The sequence below is a fragment of the Acomys russatus genome, chromosome 14, assembly GCF_903995435.1.
Source record: "Acomys russatus chromosome 14, mAcoRus1.1, whole genome shotgun sequence".
Classification (NCBI taxonomy): Eukaryota; Metazoa; Chordata; class Mammalia; order Rodentia; family Muridae; genus Acomys; species Acomys russatus.
The window spans coordinates 55,241,995-55,264,717 of NC_067150.1; positions in this window are offsets into that span (position 1 = coordinate 55,241,995).

Consider the following 22,723-nt stretch of genomic DNA (forward strand, 5'->3'; position numbering starts at 1 on the left):
ACCCCCTCAAGGCCAGGCTTTTCCTTTTCCTTTCGTGGATTTACTTTCTGCCTCTCCAAGAGGTATGAGGATGGAGGGGAGTGCTTTCCCCAGCTATGCTTCACTATGAACACGGGGCAAATTGGGGACAGACTTGAGGACCCGGCATGGAAAGGGTTAAGGCCGCTCCTGCCCTGGAGCCGGCGCGGCGGGGTACCTCCTCGGGCGTGCTTGCTAGTCCGAGGGTGGCAAAAGTTCAAGCTTGTAAAGTCGGGATTGGTCCCACTCGCAGAGGAAAAAAGGCCTGGTTCCCCCTCCCCCTCCCGGGAGTGGCGGCCGATTGGCCCAGCCGCCAGGGCCGGCCCCGAGCCCATCCCTGGCTCGCCGCAGCCCCACCCCCGGCGTAGCGCCACGCCCCCTTCCGGGCAGGAGCAGGGGCCCCCGAGCTCCTATGAAAGAAATTCCGCTACTCTCATAGGCCTGGGGCTGGACGCCGCTCCCCCGCGAGAGGCGGGGTGCGAAGGGTGGGGCGCGGACTTGTGATACCCCCCCTTCCCCGGTTAGGATACCCGTGCTCTGTGCTGCTGTGTCGCGAAGGCGGAGTGCAAGCACAGGACTAGGTCTCCATGTGCGCTGGGGGAAGGGCCGTGTGTGTAGGAAAGACCCAGAACCCTTTCCTAAGCCTTACCTGGAGTCAGGTACTCCAGTGCTGCTAGGACCGATTGTCACACCCACCCCTTACTATTTTGGCCAAGGTGAAATATAAATAGCTGTCTTGGTCGCGGTTTCTCCTTTTAAAATGCTGGGATGAGCCAGGTTTAGTGGGGTACAGCTTTAATCCCAGCACTCAGGAGGCAGAGGCAGGCATATCGCTGTGAGTTCGAGGCCAGCCTGGTCTACAAAGCGAGTCTAGAACAGCCAAGGCTATACTGAGAAACCCTGTCTCAAAAAAACAAACAAACAAAAACAAAACAAAACAAAAAGGAAGAAAGAAAGAAAAACAAAAAGAAAATTCTGGGATGATGCCTACCTCACAGAACGAAGATTTAAAAAAAAAAAATAGTGCTTACTAGTAAGTGTTCACATTGAAAGTAGGCAAACAGCACCCACATAAACTAGTTTTTTAGCCCCTGCCTTCACCCCTGAAGAAGCTGATGATCCTAAAATAAAAGAGAGCTCTACAGGGTTGTGCACACCCGTTAACTGCAGCCCTTGGGAGTTGGAGGGAGGAGGGGTCAGTTCAAGGCTCTCTTGAGCTACACTAGCCTGGGGCTGCAAAAGATCCTGTCTCCAAAAGTTCCCCCAAAATAAAATAATAATGCAAAGAGAAGCCAATTGTGGGTTGTTGTTGTTTATGAAGATATCTGTTGCCATTCCTCTGTATTACAATAATAAGAGCAGATGCTTTGAGCTCTTTACCATGGTAGATGTCAAGCCTATACAACATGTAATCAGTTCTATGTTTCTCTGTGTACAAATGAGGAAACTGAGGCACAGAAACTTGCCCATTTAATTTGACATTGAAACCTAGTAGATGGGGCTAGAGAGACAGCTCAGAGGTTAAGAGCACTGGCTGCTCTTCCAAAGGTCCTGAGTTCAATTCCCAGCAACCACATGGTGGCTCACACCCATTTATAGTGAGATATGGTGCCCTCTTCTGGCCTGCAGGCACACATGCTGTATAACTAATAAATAAATCTTTTTTTTTTTTTTTAACCTGTTGGAAGCACAAAGACACCAAAACCAGTGAGGCATGTACGAGCTGTGTTCTCACCTCCAACAGCTGAAAGAGGTGTGTACCTTATGTTGTCACAACATGCTTTTTAGGGGAGTAGTTTCTAAAATGTGATGCAGGTATTACCTCTATTAGCCCTCCTTCAACATGGGGTAGAAAGAGGCTGGCCACAGGTCCCCATTACAATGCTCTGGGGATGAGTGTGGCTAATAACCACCATTATATATGGGATATTAAGGCACAAGGCTATAGAGAAATTTAAATTCAGAATATATGGCTGCTCTGGCAAGAAGAGTTCACGTTCAAAGGCCTTCTAGGTCTGTGTGTTCTGGCTGGTATACATGCCTTTAACCTCAGGAGACAGAGGCAAGCAGATCTCTGAGTTCAAGGCCAGCCTGATACAGAGCAAGTTCCAGGTATAGAAAAGTTTAGGTCCAGATGTGGTGGTACATGCCTTTAATCCCAGCACTCAGGAGACAGAGGCACACAGATCTCTGAGTTCTGTTCTGGCAATTCAGTTGAGTCAGTGGGTTGAGAGGCAGTGCAGTGCAGTGTAGAGTTTGTGGCAGTTTAGTTTGTGGAATTCAGAGCAGTTTTACTGGGAGAGTTTTACAGAGAGGTTGAAGAGAGAATAAGTTAGACACAGGTGGAAACAGAAGGAGCCAAAGAATAAGAATGAGCCAGAAGATTAGACTGGATTGTTAGAGTTAGTTTGAGGCCAAGCAGAGCAATTCAGGCAGAAGCTGAGAGATGCCAGTTTGAATCAATCATCTTGGAGAGGAGTTTGAGCCAGAATTGCTGAGTTGAATCAGCCAGCCATAGCTCAAAAAAAGCTGGAAAGGGTGAGCTTATTCATCCCTAAGTCTCAGAGGCTGAAAACATTTTAGGCCAAAATTAGATTTACAGAGGCTAGAAACCTGCAGGACTCAGCCTAGGTCAGCAGATGGAGGCTATAAACCTCCGAGATGACAATTATAGAGATGATGAAGAAAAGTTACTTTTACACAGGGCCTTGGACACAACAGCCAGATTGCCTACACAAGCTTGTCATTACTGGCAGGGGTAGGACTTGAACCCAGCCAGGTTGGTCAAGAAAGAAGTGAGTGCCATGGGAAGCAAAGACCGCCCCCCCTTCATGGTAAGGATGGATAGTTATAGAAGCGTTCCCACACCGTAGTCCTGGTTAAGTATATTAACCAAGTTCAAGCGTCTCTTCTGACAGAGCTCCTGAAATATATGGGGCCAGGCAAGACTAAAGCAGGCCCCTGAGAAGCCTGCTACATTAAGCTAGGGGCTGGAGAGATGGCTTGTCACTAAAGTGTTTGCCATTGGCGGCTGGAGAGATGGTCCAAAGGACCTGGGTTCAATTCCCAGCTCACAACTGTCTGTACCGACATAAAGTGTTTGCCATGATATCCTGAATTGAGTGTCCACTGGTCTGTGTATGTCAGTGCTGGTCTGCAACCCCAGAACTGGGGAGATAGGAGCAGAGAGAGGCAGATCCCTGAAGCTCTCTGACCAGCCAGCCTGGCTGAATGGATGCACTCTAGGTTTAGCGAAAGACCCTGTCTCGAGAAAAATAAGGTGGAAAGTGATCAAGTGGGTGCCCAAAGTCAACCTCTGGCGCCACACACACACACACACACACACACACACACACACACACACACACACATCCACAAAACATATGCCATAAACACATACTAAATAAATAATTAAATAAAGGAATAAATAGAGAGGGTTGCTAACTTAAGCAAAATTTAGCCTCTTGGCCCTTTGCTCCCTGGGAGATGTAAGGTGGGGTAGGATGTGGCCTAGGAAGGGTGCCCCCTGCACTACAGCAAGAGTCTGGTAGGCCTGACTACAGCACTTCTCCAACTTGGTAAGTGTGGGTTATCCACTGTGAAATGGAAATAGGAATCACACTAGGAGCAGCTGTCAGCACTAAATGACAAGAATCTGTCCTCTGTGCTGGAGAACCACTCTTTCTCAGGCCCATCCAACTTAGTGCTTGGCATACCTTGAGCCACTAGAGGGTGTGTGCAGCAGTGCCCAGCTGGGGAGGCCTGTGGAGCCAGGCTCAGATTCCCTGGGATGCAGGGAGGAGAGGGAAAGATGAAGGCAGGATCCCAGTTGGCCATCCTCAAGGTCCTACAGCCACAGGGAGTCACCTAGGAAGAAGTGACCTGTCCCCTCCATTCTTCCTCTTGCTCCTCAGTGGACTCTGAGCTTCTTCATTTCAGCACTGCCCCACCTGCAACAGCACAGTTCTATGAAACAAAGGCCTACTAGGGCAGAGACAGGGAATCAGTCAGGCTAGGCCACACACATCAACATGAATCAGAATCAGGCTACTGGACATCCTCCTGTCTGAGACAGTACTTGCCTCGCTTCTTCTGTCCCCGGGATGCTCAGTGTCTGTGGGGTGGCTGAGTTAAAATTCCCACTTCGCGCTGGGCGGTGGTGGTGGTGCACGCCTTTAATCCCAGCACTTGGGAGGCAGAGGTAGGTAGATTGTTGTGAGTTTGAGGCCGGCCTAGTCTACAAAGCAAGTCCAGGACAGCCAAGCCTACACAGAGAGACCCTGTCTTGAAAAGAAATCCCACATCACTGGTCCTCCCATCATCCCCAGGCAACCCTCCTAGCCACCATCTTCTCCAACCCTCCTGGCAATGCAAGAAGGGTCTTGTACTTTCTTCCTGGACCCTTTGTTAAAGTGCCCAAAACAGAGGTTGGGCTATTTGTTTCTGCTCATAAGGCCAGTAGGTGGCAGAGTTGAGACCAGGTGAGTGAGCATCTCCTTAGAGAGCACCTAGTTTTCAAAAAACAAAAAACAAAAAAACCAAAACAAAACAAAACAAAAAAACACAAAACAAACACCAGTGGTCTTTTGCCCTTGAGAAATGTCCACACTAACCGGTAAAGAAGGAGACATGAGGCAGCAGAAATCACCAAAACCAGATCTTGCTCCTGAGGACTGGGAAGGGATCAGGGAACAGCACTGTTCACAAATGAATAAGTCACATAGGAAGCCTGGCCACCTCTTCCCGTAATGAACTGGGGCAAAGGCCCAAGCCCTGCCTATTAACTCTATAGAGAACAATCATACACTCAAATGTTATGGAGCAACCGCACGGCCAACTGCCTAAGTGGTATTGTCTACTCCTTTGAATGACAAAACTACATGACCTCAAGTGGAAGAGTTGGGGTGCACTTGAGAGTGATAGACAGAAGGAAGGAGACAGGATGATCAGGGTGACACACCAAGGTCAAAGCAAAACAAAGATGAGGAAGCTGGGGTGTGGTGGTGCATGCCTTTAACCCAGCACTCTGGAGGCAGAGGCAGGCAGATTTTTGTGAGTTCAAGGCCAGTCTGGTCTTACAAAGCAAGTCCAGGACAGCCAAAGGCTATTACACAGAGAACCCCCGTCTCAAAAATACCCTACCAACCAACAATGAGAGAACAGAGAAGAGGAAAGAGGAATGTTGAGAGAGAGGAGGTCTGTCAGGGAAGGCATCCCTGAGAAAAATGACATTGGAGTGACCGAATGAGGTTTTATTCAGTGACATAATTGGATTGAGATCTTGGTGGTCAGATTGAAGTCACAGTGGTAGTTGGGGGCAGGGGGATTCCTATTACACTGCTTGCAAACAGCTGCAGGAATGGCCAGCAACAAGCCCTGAGGCAGGAGCATGCCTGGGCCGCATGTGCTTAGAACATTCCAGAGCTTTACAGAGGTAAAGAGGTTAAAGAAATACTGGGGGCAGATGTGGGCCTCACGCAGGCCATTGCTGGGACTTTGGCTTGCATTCTAAGTCAGTTAGAAGGCCCTGAAGGTTCTGAGCAAGAGAGGCACAACCTGCTTTCTAGGATATACCGTTGATTTGCACTGTTGGGGACCAAACCCTGGGCTGTGTGCATGCTAGGCTGGCTTTCTGGGGTTTTTTGGGGGGAGGGGTTGTTTTTGTTGTTGTTGTTTTGGATTTTCGAGACAGGGTTTCTCTGTGTAGCCTTGGCTGTCCTGGACTCGCTTTGTAGACCAGGCTGGACTCGAGCTCACAGTGATCCACCTGCCTCTGCCTCCTGAGTGCTGGGATTAAAGGCATGCGCCACCACGCCCGGCTGGCTTTCTGCTTTAATAGGCTCCCCCTAACTGTATATAGAGAATAACCTGCTGACCAGGCAAGAGCAGGAGCCTGGTAGGAGGCCTTGCAGGGAGCGAGAGTGTCAGAGGTGGTTTGGAATAGGGTGAAACAGCAGAAGAAGAGGAGCGTTAGGTGAGATTGAGACACATGTATCCAGCCTCTGATGGCACATGTTTAAGAGCGTGCGGTAACATTTGAACACGAAGCCCACGTTACTTGGCGTTTATTCATATTTTTTTGAGATAGCGTCTCATGTAACCCAGGCTGGCCTCTAACTCAATCTACAGTCAAGGGTGACTGTGAGCTTCGGATTCTCTTCTCTCACCTCTTACGTGCTAGGCTTAGCATGATCACCACTGGGGGCTGGAGGTGAAGAGCACAGCCTGCTCCTCCAAAGGTCCTGAGTTCAATTCCCAGCAACCACATGGTGGCTCACAACCATCTATAATGAGATCTGGTGTCCTCTTCTGGCATGCAGGCACACATGCAGACAAAATACTGTATACATAGTAAATCTTAAAAAAAAAACGAAAACAAAAAACCAAATAAGTATACACCACTGTGCTCTGTTTATGAAGTGTTAGGGATAAAGATATTTATTGCTTGATGTTTTAAATCAACTGTTTGCCTGCATGTATGTCTGTATACCATGTACATACCTGGTACCCTAAAGGCCAGAAAAGGGTGTCCGATCTCTTGGAACTGGAGTTTCAAATGGTTGTAGGCTGCCATGTGGGTGCTGGGTCTAAACCCAGGTCTTCTACAAGAGGAGCAAGGGCTCTTAACCCCTGAACCATGGCTCCAGCTCTGGATTTAGTTGTAATTAATAAAATCTACAAAGGCATGAATATGTTAATCACATGTATCACTTAAAAAAAAAAACCCACAAGGCAGGCGGATCGCTGTGAGTTCGAGGCCAGGCTGGTCTACAAAGTGAGTCCAGGATGGCCAAGGCTACACAGAGAAACCCTGTCTCGAAAAACCAAAACAAAAAAACAAAAAACCCACATGCGTTGACTTGTGTGTCAAGTCAGGCTATTAACCTGTGTATCACCCCCAAAGGACCCCGGGATCACCACTGGATATGTGATACCAGGCACATTGGTTTAATCACTTTCTAACTTTGCCCTCTTTGGTTTTGCTTCATTTCTTTCAATTGTCTCAAGAAAGGATGATTCCTGCTGACGGTGTCTTTCAATATGGGGACTGTTTCCATAGCATCTGAACCAGCTGCTGGTGTTATCTGAGCCACCCCAGGTCATGTGCACAGAGGACAGACTCAAGCAGGATAGACTAATGGTTAAGGCCCTGGGCCACAGATCCAGCTGATTTACACTAGAATCCCATTTACCCTCCAGATAACTGGGCTCAGACAGACCATCTTAGTCCTCCCCGGAGGGGGCCGAAGGCAGGTATTTTGTAATGGGTTGATAGTTATGACAATGGAGATTGAATCTAGGGCCTCAACACTTCTGGGGTGAACACTCTACAGCTGAGCTACCTCCTGATGTTTCTTCAGCACCTCGTAAATCTCTTTTCTTTTCTTTTATTTTTCTTCTCCATTTCTTTTTTTTTTTTTCCTTCCCTGAGAAAGGGTCTCAATACAAAGCCCAGATAGGCCTGGAACTCAGTATATAGCCCAGGTTATCCTAAAACTTGCAATCCTCCTGCCTCTACCTCCCCAGCACTGGGGTTACAGGCTTGTGCTACCATGTCTAGTTTATAAAAATGTCAGTGGTTGTGACATTAGAAGGCTGTTTGGAAGATCAAAGTCCAGTGTCTAGAGGCTAGAGACTGCTCAGTCTGAAAAATACTTACCTTGCAAGCATGGTGACCTGAGTTCAGTTCCCAAGATGCACACTAAAAAAACAAAAACAAACAAACAAAACAGGCATAAGCTGGGTGTGATGGCACATGCCTTTAATACCAGCACTCAGGAGGCAGAGGCAGAAGGATGTCTGTGAGTTCGAGGCTAGCCTGGTCTACAAAGTGAGTCCAGGACAGACAAGGCTACATAAAGGAATCCTGTCTCAAAAAACAAAAGGGGGGGGGGGGGGCTTGCTGTTCAGATGGTTCAATGGTCAAAAGTGACTGTTGCTCTTCCAGAGGACTTGAGTTCAGTTCTTAGTACCCACATCAGGCAGCTCACAATCACTTGTAACTCCATCTCTAGGGGATCCCGTGTCTGTGACCTCCTCAGGAACCCGCACTCATGTGCATATACTCACATAAAAGACATACACACATATACATAATTAAAATTAATTAAAAAATTAAGACCCAGGTATAGTGATGCATACTTGAAATGCTAACAATGGGGAAACAGAGACAGGTGGAGCCCTAGGGTTCCCTGGCCAGCCAGCCTAGCTTTAATTGGCACGTTCCAGGCCAGTGCGTGACCCTATACCAACACAAACAACAAACAAAGACGGACAATGCCCGAGGAAGGACATTCAAGCTCTCAAGGTTGAACTCTGGCTTCAACATACATACACACACATTTACACGCGCACACATGCACACAGATACAGTGTCTGACATGGAATAAGGGCTCCGTGAACCATACCAGTGAAGTGAGAATAGAGCCAGTCATTGCCAGGAGGGAATCACTAAATTAATGACAATGCATCTCTCACTGTAAAGTGGCTGAGTTGGTGATGGTAGGAGTTTTGAGTCAGGACTCACAAAGGGAGTCACAGAAGGACTCAAGGAAGGACTCGCCCACTTAACAAGCCAATAAGTGAGCCTCAGAACACCCAGGACCTGTCCCAGGTCACAGGTCACAGGTCCAGTTGGAAGTGTGGCTCTGCTGCCCCTAGGGTACACCAAGGAGAGGGCAATGCCCATACCACTGTCACCTCCAGGGGAGACTGGGATGCCTCCTGTCCAGGGGGACCCCAAAGTTAATCAAGGGGTTCAAGCACCTACAGTGAAGCCAGGTTGGGGCCTTGGGAAGTCAAGGGTTTTTTTTTTTTTCCTGAGCAGGTGACTTGACTCATAGGTGTTGGGGAAATATTTTCCTTCTTTTAAAAGTGTCTTATGGAGCCCAAGCTGGCCTGGAACTTGTATAACCAAGAATGAACTTGAACCCCTGAGCCTTCCTGCCTCCGCCTTCCAAGTATTTGGATTGCAGGAGTGCACCTTGGCAGGTTTATAAGGTGCCAGGAATCAACCCCAGGACTCCACACCTGCTAGGAAAACACTCTACCAACTGTGCTAGCACCCCAGCACCAGGAAATGTATTTTACACGATAGAGGCTGGATCCATTCTTCAACACAGAACCACGTGAGTTCTGTTCAATTGCTTGTTTTGCTTGATGAGTTGGTTTGGTTGGGTTGTATTGTGTTGTTGTATTTGAGACATAGTCTCACTATGTAGCCCAGGCTGGTCTCAAACTGTCCATCCTCCTGCCTCAGACTCCCAAGGGCTAGGATTACAGGCAGCGTCCTCCACCACTCCCAACTTTTTTATTTTTATGTTTTAGCTCTAATTAATTAATTATCTTTGGAGGGCATGTGTGCCCTGAAGCAATGTGGAGGCCAGAGTACAACTTGCAGGAGTTGGTTCCTCCCTTCTCCCTTGTGGAGGCCAATTTAGGACATCAAGCTTGTGACAGTGCCTGTCCTTAAAGTCATCCAGTAGTAAATCACTAAGACTTGCACTTAGAGCAAAATCTAGACAGTTCTGTTTGGTACAAAAGCCACATCCCACTCTCTGTCTCCTGCCTCCAGCATACAGACCCAGGTGGACACCTGTTAGTTCCCCTCAGCATACAGTCCCAGGTGGACACCTGTCAGTCCCCTCTGAATGTTCCCTCCATCCCTAAGATTAATCCTTAGAAACAGTTGAACCAAACACTCAGAAATGACAAATTTGTCATCCGGTTGTAAACACTGATGGCAGAAAGAAGAAGAAATCAACAAAAGAATGTTTATTAAAGGATTCTAATCTCTGAAACAGCCCATTGGCCTGCAAAGCAGGACATGACTCAAGTGACAAACAAAATGACAAGACCAAGCAGAGACAGAGGTAAGAGCTGACGACAGTGGGACGCAGCACATCCTGTCTCGCCTTGCTCGGGACTTCCTGTGTCTTCCTTTCCAGCCAGGCCAGGGCTGGCTTCATGCTTTTGTTTGCTCCAGACCTGTGTGCAGAAGGCCATCCGAGAGACTCCTGCCTTCATTCCCTCTGGCACAGGCCACATTCAGGGAAGGGACAGAGGACAGAACACCAGCATCCTCCAGGGCTGAGTGCTGTACACAAGATGACGCTATGGCTATGACTCCTGCAGACCTGGACACTTCCATTTTTCCATACTCCATAAATAATTTAAAGCGTATTTGACAAACTTATTGACATAAGACCCATGCTCCGCAGGTTAGATTGTTGGCCTTTATTTTTTCCCTTTTTTGTTTGTTTGTTTTGTTTCATTTTGTTTTTGAGACAGAGTTTCTCTATGTAGCCCTGGATGTCCTGGAATCACCTATAGAACAGGCTGGTCTCAAACTCACGGAGATCTCCACCTGCCTCTGCCTCCTGAGGGCTGGCATTACAGCATCTATTATTTTTTATCACCATTTAGCCCAGTGGGTCTGGAGCTAGCCTGATGAGTCCTGGTCCTCCAGCTCTGGCCTTGGGAGTACCTGGGATTACAGCCCTGTTTGCCTTGTAAGGTACCAACTCTACCTTATAGGATCCTAGGGATCCAACCCAGGTCCTCTGGTACTCTAGGCTGACACTCTAGCCATTGAGTTACATTCCTAACCTTTGTTTCTTTTGATTTTAAACTAAACTAAAATACTTCATGGAGGATTGTGGTGCTGGGCACTGTATATATAGTCCCTAATGGGTAAGTAGGCCCTGGCCTGGGCCTGTGTCCCAAACATGGCTTGTATTGACTAACCAGTAATTGCTTCTTTTTTTTCTCCCAAGACAGGGTTTCTCTGTGCAGCCTTGGCTGTCCTGGACTCCCCTTGTAGATGAGGATGGCCTAGAACTCAGATCCACCTGCCTCTGCTCCCAAGTGCTGCGATTAAAGGCAGTGCCACCATGCCTGGCTAATAATTCTTCTTATTCTCTTCTTCTTCTCTTTCTTCTCTTCTTCTTCTTCCTTCTTCTTCCCTCCTCTCTCTTCTCCTTTCCTCCTTCTTCTTCCTCTTCTTCTTAATGTGCATTGGTGTTTTGCTTGCATGTATGTCTGTGTGAGGGTGTCAGATCTTCGAGTTACAGACAGTTGTGAGCTGCCATGTGGTTGCTGGGAATTGAACCTGGGTCCCCTGGAGGAGCAGTCAGTGCTCTTAACCTCCCAGCCATACTCCAGCCCAGTAATTGCTTCTTAAGAGCAGCTGGGGTAGCCAGGCATGGTGGCTCACGCCTTTAATCCCAGCAGAGGCAGAGACAGGTAGATCTCTGTGAGTTCGAGGCTAGCCTGGCCTACAAAGCAAGTCTAGGCAAGCCAGGGCTACACAGAAAACCCTGCCTCAAAAACAAAAATAAAAAACCAAAAAAAACATCTGGGGCGAAAAAACCACATTGGCTTTGCATCCCTGAAGATCCAGGCTGGATTCTAGCCCAAGCACTTACCTACTGGGCCACAGTCAGGCTACTGCTAAGGCTACATAGTTCAGTAGTCCCTGGTAACATGTCTTTGCTGGTGACTGGCTGTCTCCACAAAAGAAGAGACACTCTACTGGACAGCTCTTCAAGTGGTCAGAAGTCTAGATCCCTTGAGAAAAAGAGGAAAAAGGCAGTGGTGGGAGGCACAGGAAAGATACCATTTGGCTCTCACTCTGCTCTGGCTCTGGGCCTTGCCTGTGTATCCCTGTCACCTGGGTGCTTTAAAAACCATTGGCAGAGCTGGGTGTGGTGGCACACGCCTTTAATCCCAGCAGTTGGGAGGCAGAGGCAGGTGGATCACTGTGAGTTCGAGGCCAGCCAGCTTGGTCTACAAAGTGAGTCCAGAACAGCCAAGGCTGCACAGAGAAATCTTGTCTTGAAAACAAAAACAACAACAACAACAAAAAAAAAAAAAAAAAAAAAAAAAAAAAAGAAGAAAGAAAGAAAGAAAGAGAAAAACCATTGGCAGGCTGGAGAGATGGCTTAGAGGTTAAGAGGACAGGCTGCAGCCAGGCATGGTAGCTCATACCTTTAATCTCAGCAGTTGGTAGGCAGAGGCAGGTGGATCTCTGAAAATTTGAGACCAGCCTAGTCTACAAAGAGAGTCCAGGACAGCCCAGACTGTCTCAGGAAAAAAATAACAATAATTAGCACTGGCGCTCTTCCAAAGGTCTTAAGTTCAATTCCCAGTTGCCCCAAGATGGCTCATAACCATCTGTAATGAGATCTGGTGCCCTCTTCTGGCAGGCAGGTGTACATGCAGGGAGAGCACTATATACATAATAAATAAATAAATATCATTGGTTAAGCCGGGCAGTAGTGGTGCATGCCTGTAATTTCAGCACTTGGGAAGCAGAGGCAGGTGGATCGCTGTGAGTTCAAGGCCAGCCTGGTCTACAAAGGGAGTCCAGGACAGCCAAGGCCACACAGAGGAACCCTGTCTTGAAAAACAAACAAACAAACAAACCACAACAAAACAAAACAAAAAACAGGCAGAAGAGAGATAGGTCAGAGGTTAAGGGCACTGACTTCTCTTTTAGATGCCCTGAGTTCAGTTCCCAGCAACCACACAGTGGCTCACAACCATGTACAATGCAACCTAATGCCCTCTTCTCATGCAGGTGTAATACAGGCAGAGCACTGGTTTGTTTGTCTGTTTTTGAGACAGGGTCTCTCTGTGTAGCCTTGGCTGTCCTAGATTCTCTTTGTAGACCAGGCTGGCCTCAAACTCGCAGCAATCCTCCTGCCTTTGCTGGGATTAAAGGTCTGCACCACCATGCCCAGGGAAAGCTCACATCTTAAACACAAACAGGAAACACGATGGGCAAATAGGAAGAAAGCAGGCCTTTGTTTTACTCTCAGAGCCCGCCCCAGTGACATCCTTCAGCAGCAAGGCTACACCATCTAAACCTCCTCAGACAGATCCATCAACAGGGACCAAGTGTCCAAATGCCATGGGGGCTACCGGAGACATTTCTCATTCAAACACACAGGCTAAGCGTCCCACCCCACATTACAAAATCCTAGCTGTAGCTGGAAGGAGTAAACTTGGGGAGGGGCAAGCTCTGTGACCATAAGGCCTCTCAGGGCTGCCAGAGACAGAGCTGAGCCAGCATGTCTTGCCTGGGGCCCTGCTGCAGACCTCTGCTTAACACCATAGTCTCTTTTTTAAACAACAACAACAACAAAGTTTTTGCTTTGGTTTTTCGAGACAGGGTTTCTCTGTGTAGCCTTGGACTTGCTTTGTACCAGGCTGGCCTCGAACTCACACTGATCCACCTGCCTCTGCCTCCTGAGTGCTGGAATTAAAGGCGTGTGCCACCACCGCCCAGCGAGAAGGTTCTTTGATGAGGGGTAAAGACTACACTCCTCTCTGGGTATAAGGACAAGTGTTTATAGACTGTTGTTAGGGATTGTGTGGGTTTAGTAAATTACTAGTTGTAGCTTCTCCTGCAATAACTGTGACTTCACTAACACTGAGAAGTTAGGTAGGTCTCCAGTACCAGACTTGGTTTCTCTCCTGTTGAGAGAGCCCTAAGCCTGGAGAGATGTTGGTCACTGCCAAGGTATTCATGTCACTACTGTACCCTAAGGGTTGTCATGCCATACTGGGCATTAATGTGGTCATTTATGTACATATGTGTTTTGCCTGCATGTATGTCTGTGTACCCATGCATGTCTGGTTCCCTCAGAGGCCAAAGGATGTCAGATCCCCGGACCCTTGAGTAACAAACAGCTATAAGCTATCATGTGGGTGCTGAGAACTGAACCGGGGTCCTCTGGAAAAGCTGCCACAGTTCTTAATTACTAAACCATCTCTCTAGCTTTCCCCATCCTTGTATTCTTTTTCTTTTCTTTTCTTTTTGTTTGTTTGTTTTTGTTTTTGTTTTTTGTTTTTTTTGAGACAGGGTTTCTCTGTGTAATAGTCCTGGCTGTCCTGGAACTCTCTTTGTAGACCAGGCTGGCCTGGAACTCACAGAGATCCGCCTGCCTCTGCCTCTGCCTCCGCCTCCCTCTTCCCAAGTACTTGAATTAAAGGCATGCGCCACCACACCCAGCTCTTTTTTTTTTTAAGTGTATTTATTTTTTAAATTGTGTTCATTTGTGTTTTGCCTGCATGTATGTCTGTGTTAGGGCATTAGCTCTGCTGGAACTGGACTTATAGACAGTTGTGAGCTGCCATATGGGTGCTAGGACTTGAACCCTGGTCCTCTGGAAGAGCAGCTAGTGCTCTTAACCACTGGGCCATCTTTCCAGCCACTTTCTTTATTCTTTCTGTCTCTGCTGCCCAAGTGTTGGGATGACAGGAATGTGCCTCCATGGCCAGCTCATAGCAACATTTCTGAATTAAGGGAGGACCTATGTTCTCTACCTCACATCTTAGTCCGGAAAGAATTCCATAGTATACATGTTTTAAAAAAAAATTTTTCCCTACTTTATCTGGCAGTAACTAAAAGCAGAAGGAGATTCATAGGCCTCAGGTCTGAGGTGTAGGAAAGATAAATCAGGAAGGCTGCTTAGGTAGGTGGGAAGCCTTGTGGGGAAGATGCTGCCGCCACAGCAGTGGGGGAGAAGGTGGGAATGACATAAGCTTGGTTCTTAGCCTGGCCAGTCCACTGCCTCAGATATCCCAGAAGCAGAGTGTCCTCAGAGGTCCACAGTCCCTGTGGTCAGCAAAGGTAGCCCGCAGAAACCACCAACTTGCTTCCAAGTACACCCAGGTCACTCTCCCCAACAAGACAGTATTGTTTGGGGCTCCAGTGCTGGGCAAGAAAAACAGAGAGTTCAATTGTTCCTGTCATAATGGGTATATAATTTATAATAATGTTGGCTATTAAGGGATTTTTCATAATTAACTGGCAGTGGTGTGCTATTTCACTGTGTTTTCACCTGTCATAATGATCTTGAACTCTGCAAGGCGGTTTTGAACTTGTTCAAATTAAGCCCCAAATACAAAGAAGGGCAAACCTTTCCAAAGAAGGGGAAGTGGGGTGGGATGACCCCAACTAGCCTCCTCCCAGAAAGAGGCTGGGCTGTGCATAGCCAGCCAGGCTGAGGACACTGACTTCCTGGGAGAAAGGTTCAGACTAGGCCTGTGCAGTGAGCGCTAAGGCAGATGCCAGGCATGCTTAGGGAAGATGGATTTTCCAGCACACCTTGATTGCATGTCACACAGCTGAGGACATAGTCCCCTTCTCCACACAAATAGGCTTGCTTTTAAAGAAAATCTCTGTGTATGCACACATATAAATACGTGTGCAGATGCACATGCCACGTGTCGTGACCAGAGGCTGCCATAGACCACCTTCCTCAGTTGCTCTTTACCTCAGTTTTTAAAAAATATTTTATTCATTTATGGTATGTATGACTGCTCTATCTATTATGTATGCCTGCAGGCCAGAAGGCAACGTCAGATTCCAGTATAGATAGATGGTTGTGAGCCACCATGTGGTTACTGGGAATTGAACTCAGGACCTCTGGAAGAGCAGACAGTGCTCTTACTTGCTGAGCCATCTCTCCAGGCCTTCACCTTAGTTTTTGAGACAGGGTCTCTCACTAATTCCACTTAAGCTAGGCTGGCTATTGCCCTCCAGGGGTATTCCTGTCTTGTTTCCCTGGTGCTGGGCCACTGCACATGGGGTTTTTTGTTTGTTTGTTTGTTTGTTTGTGGGTTGTTTTTTTGGGGGGGTTTCAATGCCTTCAACTCCCCACCCCACCCCACCCCAGGGCCTAGGTGGTTGTGATAACGGGGTCTCTAGAAACCACTGCAGGACATGAAGCAGCACTGCAGAAGGAAGTCATACACACTAGAGATGACGGAGCGCAAAGAGAAAGGAGCTTAGGTCCTGAACTTCTGGAACAACTTCACGAGGCTCGGATTGCCTCTCCATCTCCTGCCTGTTCCCGTATGGGTAGGAAACATCTCACTTAATTGCTGTTATTTTCAGTTTTCCCATTATAGTCTATCCAACCGAATCCATTTTAATTAGCTAGGATTACTGCACTGGACCGATTGCATGTGTCCCTACTCATGTTGAAACTCGGTCAACAGCACATTAGAGGACAGAGAATGATTATGTCACCTTCTGAAGGCGGGCCCAGAGGGCTCCCTTCCTTCTGCTTTGTGCTGACACAGCAGACATATGGCCAGCTGCAAACTGGACAAGCAGCTCCGCACAGATATCAAGTCTGATAGTGCTTTTGACCTTGAACTTCAGCCGGCGTGGTGGCGCTCACCTTTAATCCCAGCACTCGGGAGGCAGAGGCAGGCGGATCTCTGTGAGTTCGAGGCCAGCCTGGTCTACAAAGCGAGTCCAGGACAGCCAAGGCTACACAGAGAAACCCTGTCTCAAAAAACCAAAAAATAAAAAAATTAAATTAAAAGACCCTGAACTTCAGAGGCTCCATCAAAACAATCCAGTGGTTTGAAGTCTGTCTCCAACCCCAGCTTCCTTCTGCGAAAATCTCATACCTGTTGATGAAAACTTCAGATCTAAGCATCCTGGCTCACTCCCATGGTTCCAACACTTAGGATGCAGATGCAGGGGGATCCAGAGCTCAAGGCCAGTCTGGGTTACATAGACAGTTTGAGGCCTGCTGTAAGCTATATGGACTCTGTCAAAATAAACAAACTTTCACTCTCAAAAGCCAAATCTATGTGATATGTGATACGGCTCATGGAGGCCATAAGGCCAGGCTTGGTTTCTTTCCCCGGAATTACAGTTACAGGAAATCATAGGCTACCCAACATGGGCCCTGGGAACTGAACATGAGTGCCTTGGAGCAGGAATTCTTTTTTTTTTTTTTTTTTTTAATATATTATGTATACAGCATTATGCCTGCATATACTGCATGCCAGAAGAGGGCACCAGATCCCGTTGTGGATGGTTGTGAGCCACCATGTGGTTGCTGGGAATTGAACTCATGACCTCTGGAAGAGCAGTCAGTGCTCTTAACCGCTGAGCCATCTCTCCAGCCCCAGAGCAGGTATTCTTAACCACTGAACCATCCCTTCAGCCTCTCTATTATTTTTCCTTGGTATCCAAAAGTCCAGGAACTATGAAAATAGTTAAAGTTGAGGTCACCTAAACTGGCTGGGCCTATGAGTTGCACCTGCCCCAGTCCTCCTAGTCTGAAACACCCTCTGAGTTCAGCCGCGGGCTGGAAGCTCAGGCCAATGGAATATAAGCAGAATGAAGCTAACTAAGCACTCTCTGAGCAGAACGTGTAGAAACAACAAGGATTGTCACCATCCCCCTTCCTTGCTGCTGTCACTGGGGAAGTATACAGGCCTGGCGCTTCCTCCAGCAGGGTCTGTGAATGACTGAAACTTGGAACACACTGGTGACCTCCATGAACAGGCATGGCAATGAAGGCCCGTGGTCCCAGGACTCAGGAGGAGTTCAGACTCAGTGTCAAGATGGCTCAGCCAGTAAAAGTGCTTGTCACCAAACCACTGTGGCCTGCTAGGTATTCCTCATGCTCTTTCACACATGTGCACATGCACACACACACAAGCAAAAATTTTTTAAATGTTCTTAAAGGGCTGGACAGATGGCTCAGAGGTTAAGGGTGTTGGCCGCTTTTCTACAGGTCCTGAGTTCAATTCCCAGCAACCACATGGTGGCTCACAACCATCTATAACGTGATCTGATGCCCTCTTCTGGCCTGAAGGTGTATATGCAGGCTGAGCACTCATACACATACATAGATAACCTTTAAAAATTAAGATTAAAATAAATCTATCTATCTATCTATGTATTTTGGTTTTTCAAGACAAGGTTTCTCTGTGTAGCCTTGCCTGTCCTGGACTCACTTTGTAGACCAGGCTGGCCTCGAACTCACAGAGCTCCACATGCTTCTGCCTCCCAAGTGCTGAGATTAAAGGTGTGTGCCACCACGCCCAGCTGAAGTTGGGGTTTTTTAACTTATTGAACCTTTACCATGTTGAGAACTGAACCAGCTTGCCTAGAGTCTCACAGCTAGGAAGTAGCAAACCTGAACCGGAGCCTGTTCCACCTGCCTCCGCAGAGGTCCCCCTAGCGGGACAGCACTGTCCTCATTGCCAGGGGCTACCACAGGGCAGATGTGCTGGCTGGGTATCTTTGTTTGTTTTTGTCAATTTTACATAAGCTTCGGTCATCTAGGAAGAGGGACCCTCAAGTACGAAAATGCCCCCAGCAGACTGGCCTGTAGGCAAGTCTATGAGAATTAAAAAAAATATTTTTTTTTTATTAATGATTGATGTGGGACGTGCTGGTGCTGAGCAGGTGGTCAGTGCTGGTGCTGAGCAGGGATAAGAACGCAGGTGGAGCAACCCACGGAGAGCAAGCCAGTAAGCAGCATTCTTCTGCGCCTCAAGTTCCTCTCCTGACTTCCCTCAAAGATGGACGGTGACACTCAAGTACAGCCAAATGAAGCCTTTTCTCCCCAGTTACTTATATTTGTCATAGCAATAGAATGCAAACTGCTACAGTTGGTAAGCATCCAGGACATGAAGTAGAGATGTAGGCCCCAGCTCAGCCCTCCTCCTACCTGGATGATTTTAATATACCAAGCTTTGCGCTCTTCTGTGAAGGGCGACGATGCTTACGCTAACACACACCAAGTGCTTATGATGGTACCAGGCCCACAGACAGGTCCAAGGGATTCAGTTCTGAATATGCAACCCTGTCTCTGCTCATCCTGACAGGATCAGCTGCCTCACTGACCTCTAGTGGAGAGGAGAGGAGTGGAAGAAGAGGAAACCAAATGAGTGACCTCATCTGGAAAGTCACACACTAGACCCAGGTGAGGTAGCACATCCCTTTAGCGCTGCCTCTCAGAACTCAGGCGGCAGAGGCAGGCAGATCTCTGAGTTTGAGACAAGTATAGACTACAGAGTGAATTCCAGGACAACCAGGGCTACACAGGGAGACCTGTACAGAAAAGAAAAAAGAAAAGAAAACCACACACTAACTTAGGTTACTCATATTAGATTCGTTCTCTCTCTCTCTCTCTCTCTCTCTCTCTCTCTCTCTCTCTCTCTCTCTCTCTCTCCTCTCTCTCGCTCTGTGTCTGTCTGTCTGTCTGTGTGTACATTTGTGTGTACATTGGTACACACATGCATGTGGAGGCCAAAGGTTCAACCTGAGGTATCATACCTCAGATGCCTCCACTTTGTTTTTAGAGACAAGATCTGTCATGGACTGGGGTTCGCTAATTAGGCATGCCTAGCTGGCCAAGCAGCCCAGGAGATCTTCCTGCGTCTGCCGACCCAGGTCTGAGATTTCTAGCTTGTGCCACAGCACCCCAGCAGTCGGGATCAAAGTCAGACTCTCATGCCAGTGTAGCAATCCCTTCACCAACCGAGCATCTTCGCAGCTCGCATCTGAGAGGGGACAGCAGTGATGTTCAGCTCGGTTGTCACATGACTTGGGTGGAGAGAGTCTAATGGGTGTAAGAAACAAACGTCTTGTGTGTCCCAAGAAGAGAGCGAAGCCCTGGAGAGTGGGGTGCCAGCATCCCAGGTGGCCTCTTCGTGGACTCCAGGGTAGGTGAGCCAAGTGCCAAAAGCCCACCATGCCAGCTGGCTTTGCAGATCTCTTATTTTGGGCTTGGGCTAGCCTCAGCCACCTGCAGCCATCAGTGTGTGCTCACAGGAGGCGTCAGCGATCAAAGGATCTGTTCCCACATCCTCCCTGCTGGATGTCGAAGGTCCTCTGCATCTTCTCCCAAGGCCCCAGAGGTCCAGTTCCCCGTGGCAGCCCTCTCCTGACTTCTGGTTGAGCTTCCTTACTTCCCTCTTCTCACCAAGGGGAGATAACAGCTTGGGCTAGTGCCAGCCTGGGCTACTTGTACACCAGGATGCAGCTCTCAGGCCCTCTCCACATCTGCCTCCAGTTCCACACCTGGGCCCTCTGATGGAGCTGTTTTCTGCCCTTTCCTGTCTGGTCCATTGTTTGGTTGGGATAATCAAGCCTCCTGGGTCTCTTCTTAGCAGATTCCTTCCAAATTCCAAACAGTACAAACCCTGACCCCATCGCTATCTCTCTCCTCTGCCAACAGCACAACCAAGCACAGAGTCCCCTAGGCCCACGACCTGGTGGCCACTTCGATTTGCCTCCTGTCCTGCCTGGGACTGCGACCATGAGTTGGGCTTTCCCAACTGCCTTTCCCACACCTCCACTCTACCCACTCTAGCCAGGCCTCCGTCCCTGCTCATCTGCCCCATGACAGCAGAGCCCCCAAGTCATCTATACCTCTGAGCCTTCCAGCTTGTACCGCTAGAAGTTTCTTTATTATAGAAGCTGTTTCCAGCAGGCTCCACCACTCAAATCAACCTGCATATTGCCGGAATATGCCATCAGCAAGCCCCACTTCCTCAGCCTGCCCTGTCTACTTCCTGTCTTAGCTCCTGCATCTTTGAGCTAATATGGGCTAGCTATGGATGGGTAAACACGCTCAAACTCAGTTGGCTTAATGCAATGCACACAATGCCTTAGATTGTTTGACAATTGTAGGGTCAACTGCTGTTTTACCACTCTGGGCAAGCAGTGAGTTATTCTATGTCAGAGGAGCATCTGACCCCCCCCCCCCACTAGATGAAAGGGAATGACCAGGCCACATGAGGTCAACATCATAAAGACCAGCCTGGAGGTGTATCAGTCATCTGTTTGTTGCTTGCTAACAAATTACACAACTAAAAAGCAAATGTAGATGTTTCCTATTTTCCAAGGTCTGGGAAGTGGGAATGTGGCTCAGTTGGTAGACCAGTAGACTAGCATTCGTGAAGACCAGGCTTGGGGCACATGTCTGTAATCCTAGCACCTGTGCAATAGAGATAAGATGACCAGAAGTTTAAGATCATCTTCAGCTACATAAGGACTTTGTGAACAGCTACATGAGACAGTGTCTTAAGAACAAAGCAAAAGGGCTGGAGAGATGGCCCAGCGGTTAGGAGCACTGACTGCTCTTCCAGAGATCCTGAGTTCAATTCCCAGCAACCACATAGTGGCTCACAACCATCTATAATGTGATCTGATGCCCTCCTCTGGCCTGCAGATGTACCTGCAGGCAGAGCACTGTATATGTAATAAACAAATAAATATTAAAAAGAAATAACAAAGCAAAAAACCGTCAAAGGACAGAGATCGACTTCTGAGTCCCTCACACGGCTTTGTTGTTGTGGACTGAGTTTGGTTGGTTGGTGGGTCTCCTCCTCCAGGTCCCTCTCCTCCTCCTGTTTCTCCTCTTGCTCTTCTTTCCTTCTCCTCTTCCTCACTCTCCTTTTTATTTTCCTCAAGACAGGATCTCCCTATGCATCCAGGCTAGCCCGAGGTCCATGGTGCTCCTGCTCAGCCTTCTGACTGTTAGGGTCACATGTATGCCACCACACGCAGCACCTTCAAATGGCTCTTCATGGGTCTCGGACCTTTCCTGGCTTCATTTGGAAGCATTCTTCCTCCCCATACTTCACCTTACAATACAGAAGCCATGTTCCTCCAGGAAAAGCCAGAAAGGAGAGAGAGAAACAGAGAGAGAGAGAGAGAGAGGAGAGAGAGAGAGAAGAGAGAGGAAGAGAAGAAGAGAGAAAGAAGAAGAAGAAGAAGAAGAAGAAGAGAGAAGAGAAGAGACGAGGAGAGGAAGAAGAAGGAGGAAGGGAAGGGGCAGGGGAGGGGAGAAGAGAGGGAGAGGGAGAGTTTTGTAGCCCTTTTGTCACCTAAAGCACCAGCCAACAGTGGCCAATGTATATAGTCCATACTCAATGGCAGACAGTAACTGAGGGCAGCAATGCTAGCAGCCGTGGGAGGAGTCACTGGGGCTATGTTAAAAGCTGTCTGTCCCTCCAGGCTTGGTCCAGGGCTGGAGAAGGTGTTAAAAACAGCTGGTGCTGTGGTAGGAGTGTGTAACATTTCCCAAGGCCGAGCTCCAAACCTACAAATGTTTGGCCCAAGCAAGTTACACCTAATTCCTCCTCCTAGACTGAGGAGGTAAAGGAGACCCTAGCTCTTGCCAGGATGCGGCGCAGCCATTGTCAAGGGCATGGAGCCTACAGACTGGAAAAAAAGCTGTCCATTTCTTTATTTCTGCAGAGAGACACACACAGGTCTTCCTTGCTCCTGACAAGTCAGCCTTGGAGTCTCCTTAGATCCTTCCCGGACACCCTAACTACCTCTGCCTGTTACCAGCCTGCTGGTGTGCAAGGCTCGACACCCCTGGTTCCTTTCCTTTCGCCGTGGTGACAAATTACATAGTGTCTTAATGAGATCCTAATCTATTCTCTCACAGCTCTGAAAGTCTGACCTGTGACTGGGTATCCTTGGGCTAAGATCTAAGTGTTGGCAGGGCTTCCCACCTTCTCTTTGAAAATGCATTTTATCTACTCATTTGGAGTCAGGGAAGCCAAACATAAGATGCATGCGGAGGTAGAAGGACAACGTGCCAGAGTCAGTTGTCACCTTTCACCATGTGGCTCTGGGGCCTTAAACTATGGCCATCAGGCTTGCCTGCAAGTGTCCTCACCTGCTGAACTATCAAAGCGGTCCAGCTTTGTGCCTTTGAGGAAGCCCAGGGGAAGAAAGAAGCCACCCACTTGCCCTGTCCAACTTCTTCTAGTGGTGGCCTGCATTGCTTGGCTTACGGTTTCTCCTCCGTGTCACAGCCACGGTGGCTGGCGGAGTGTCATTCATGTTACTCATTCGGGTCCTTCTATCTCTGTTTCCACTCTTGTGGTAACAGGACAATCTCTCTGTGACAGAGTCAGC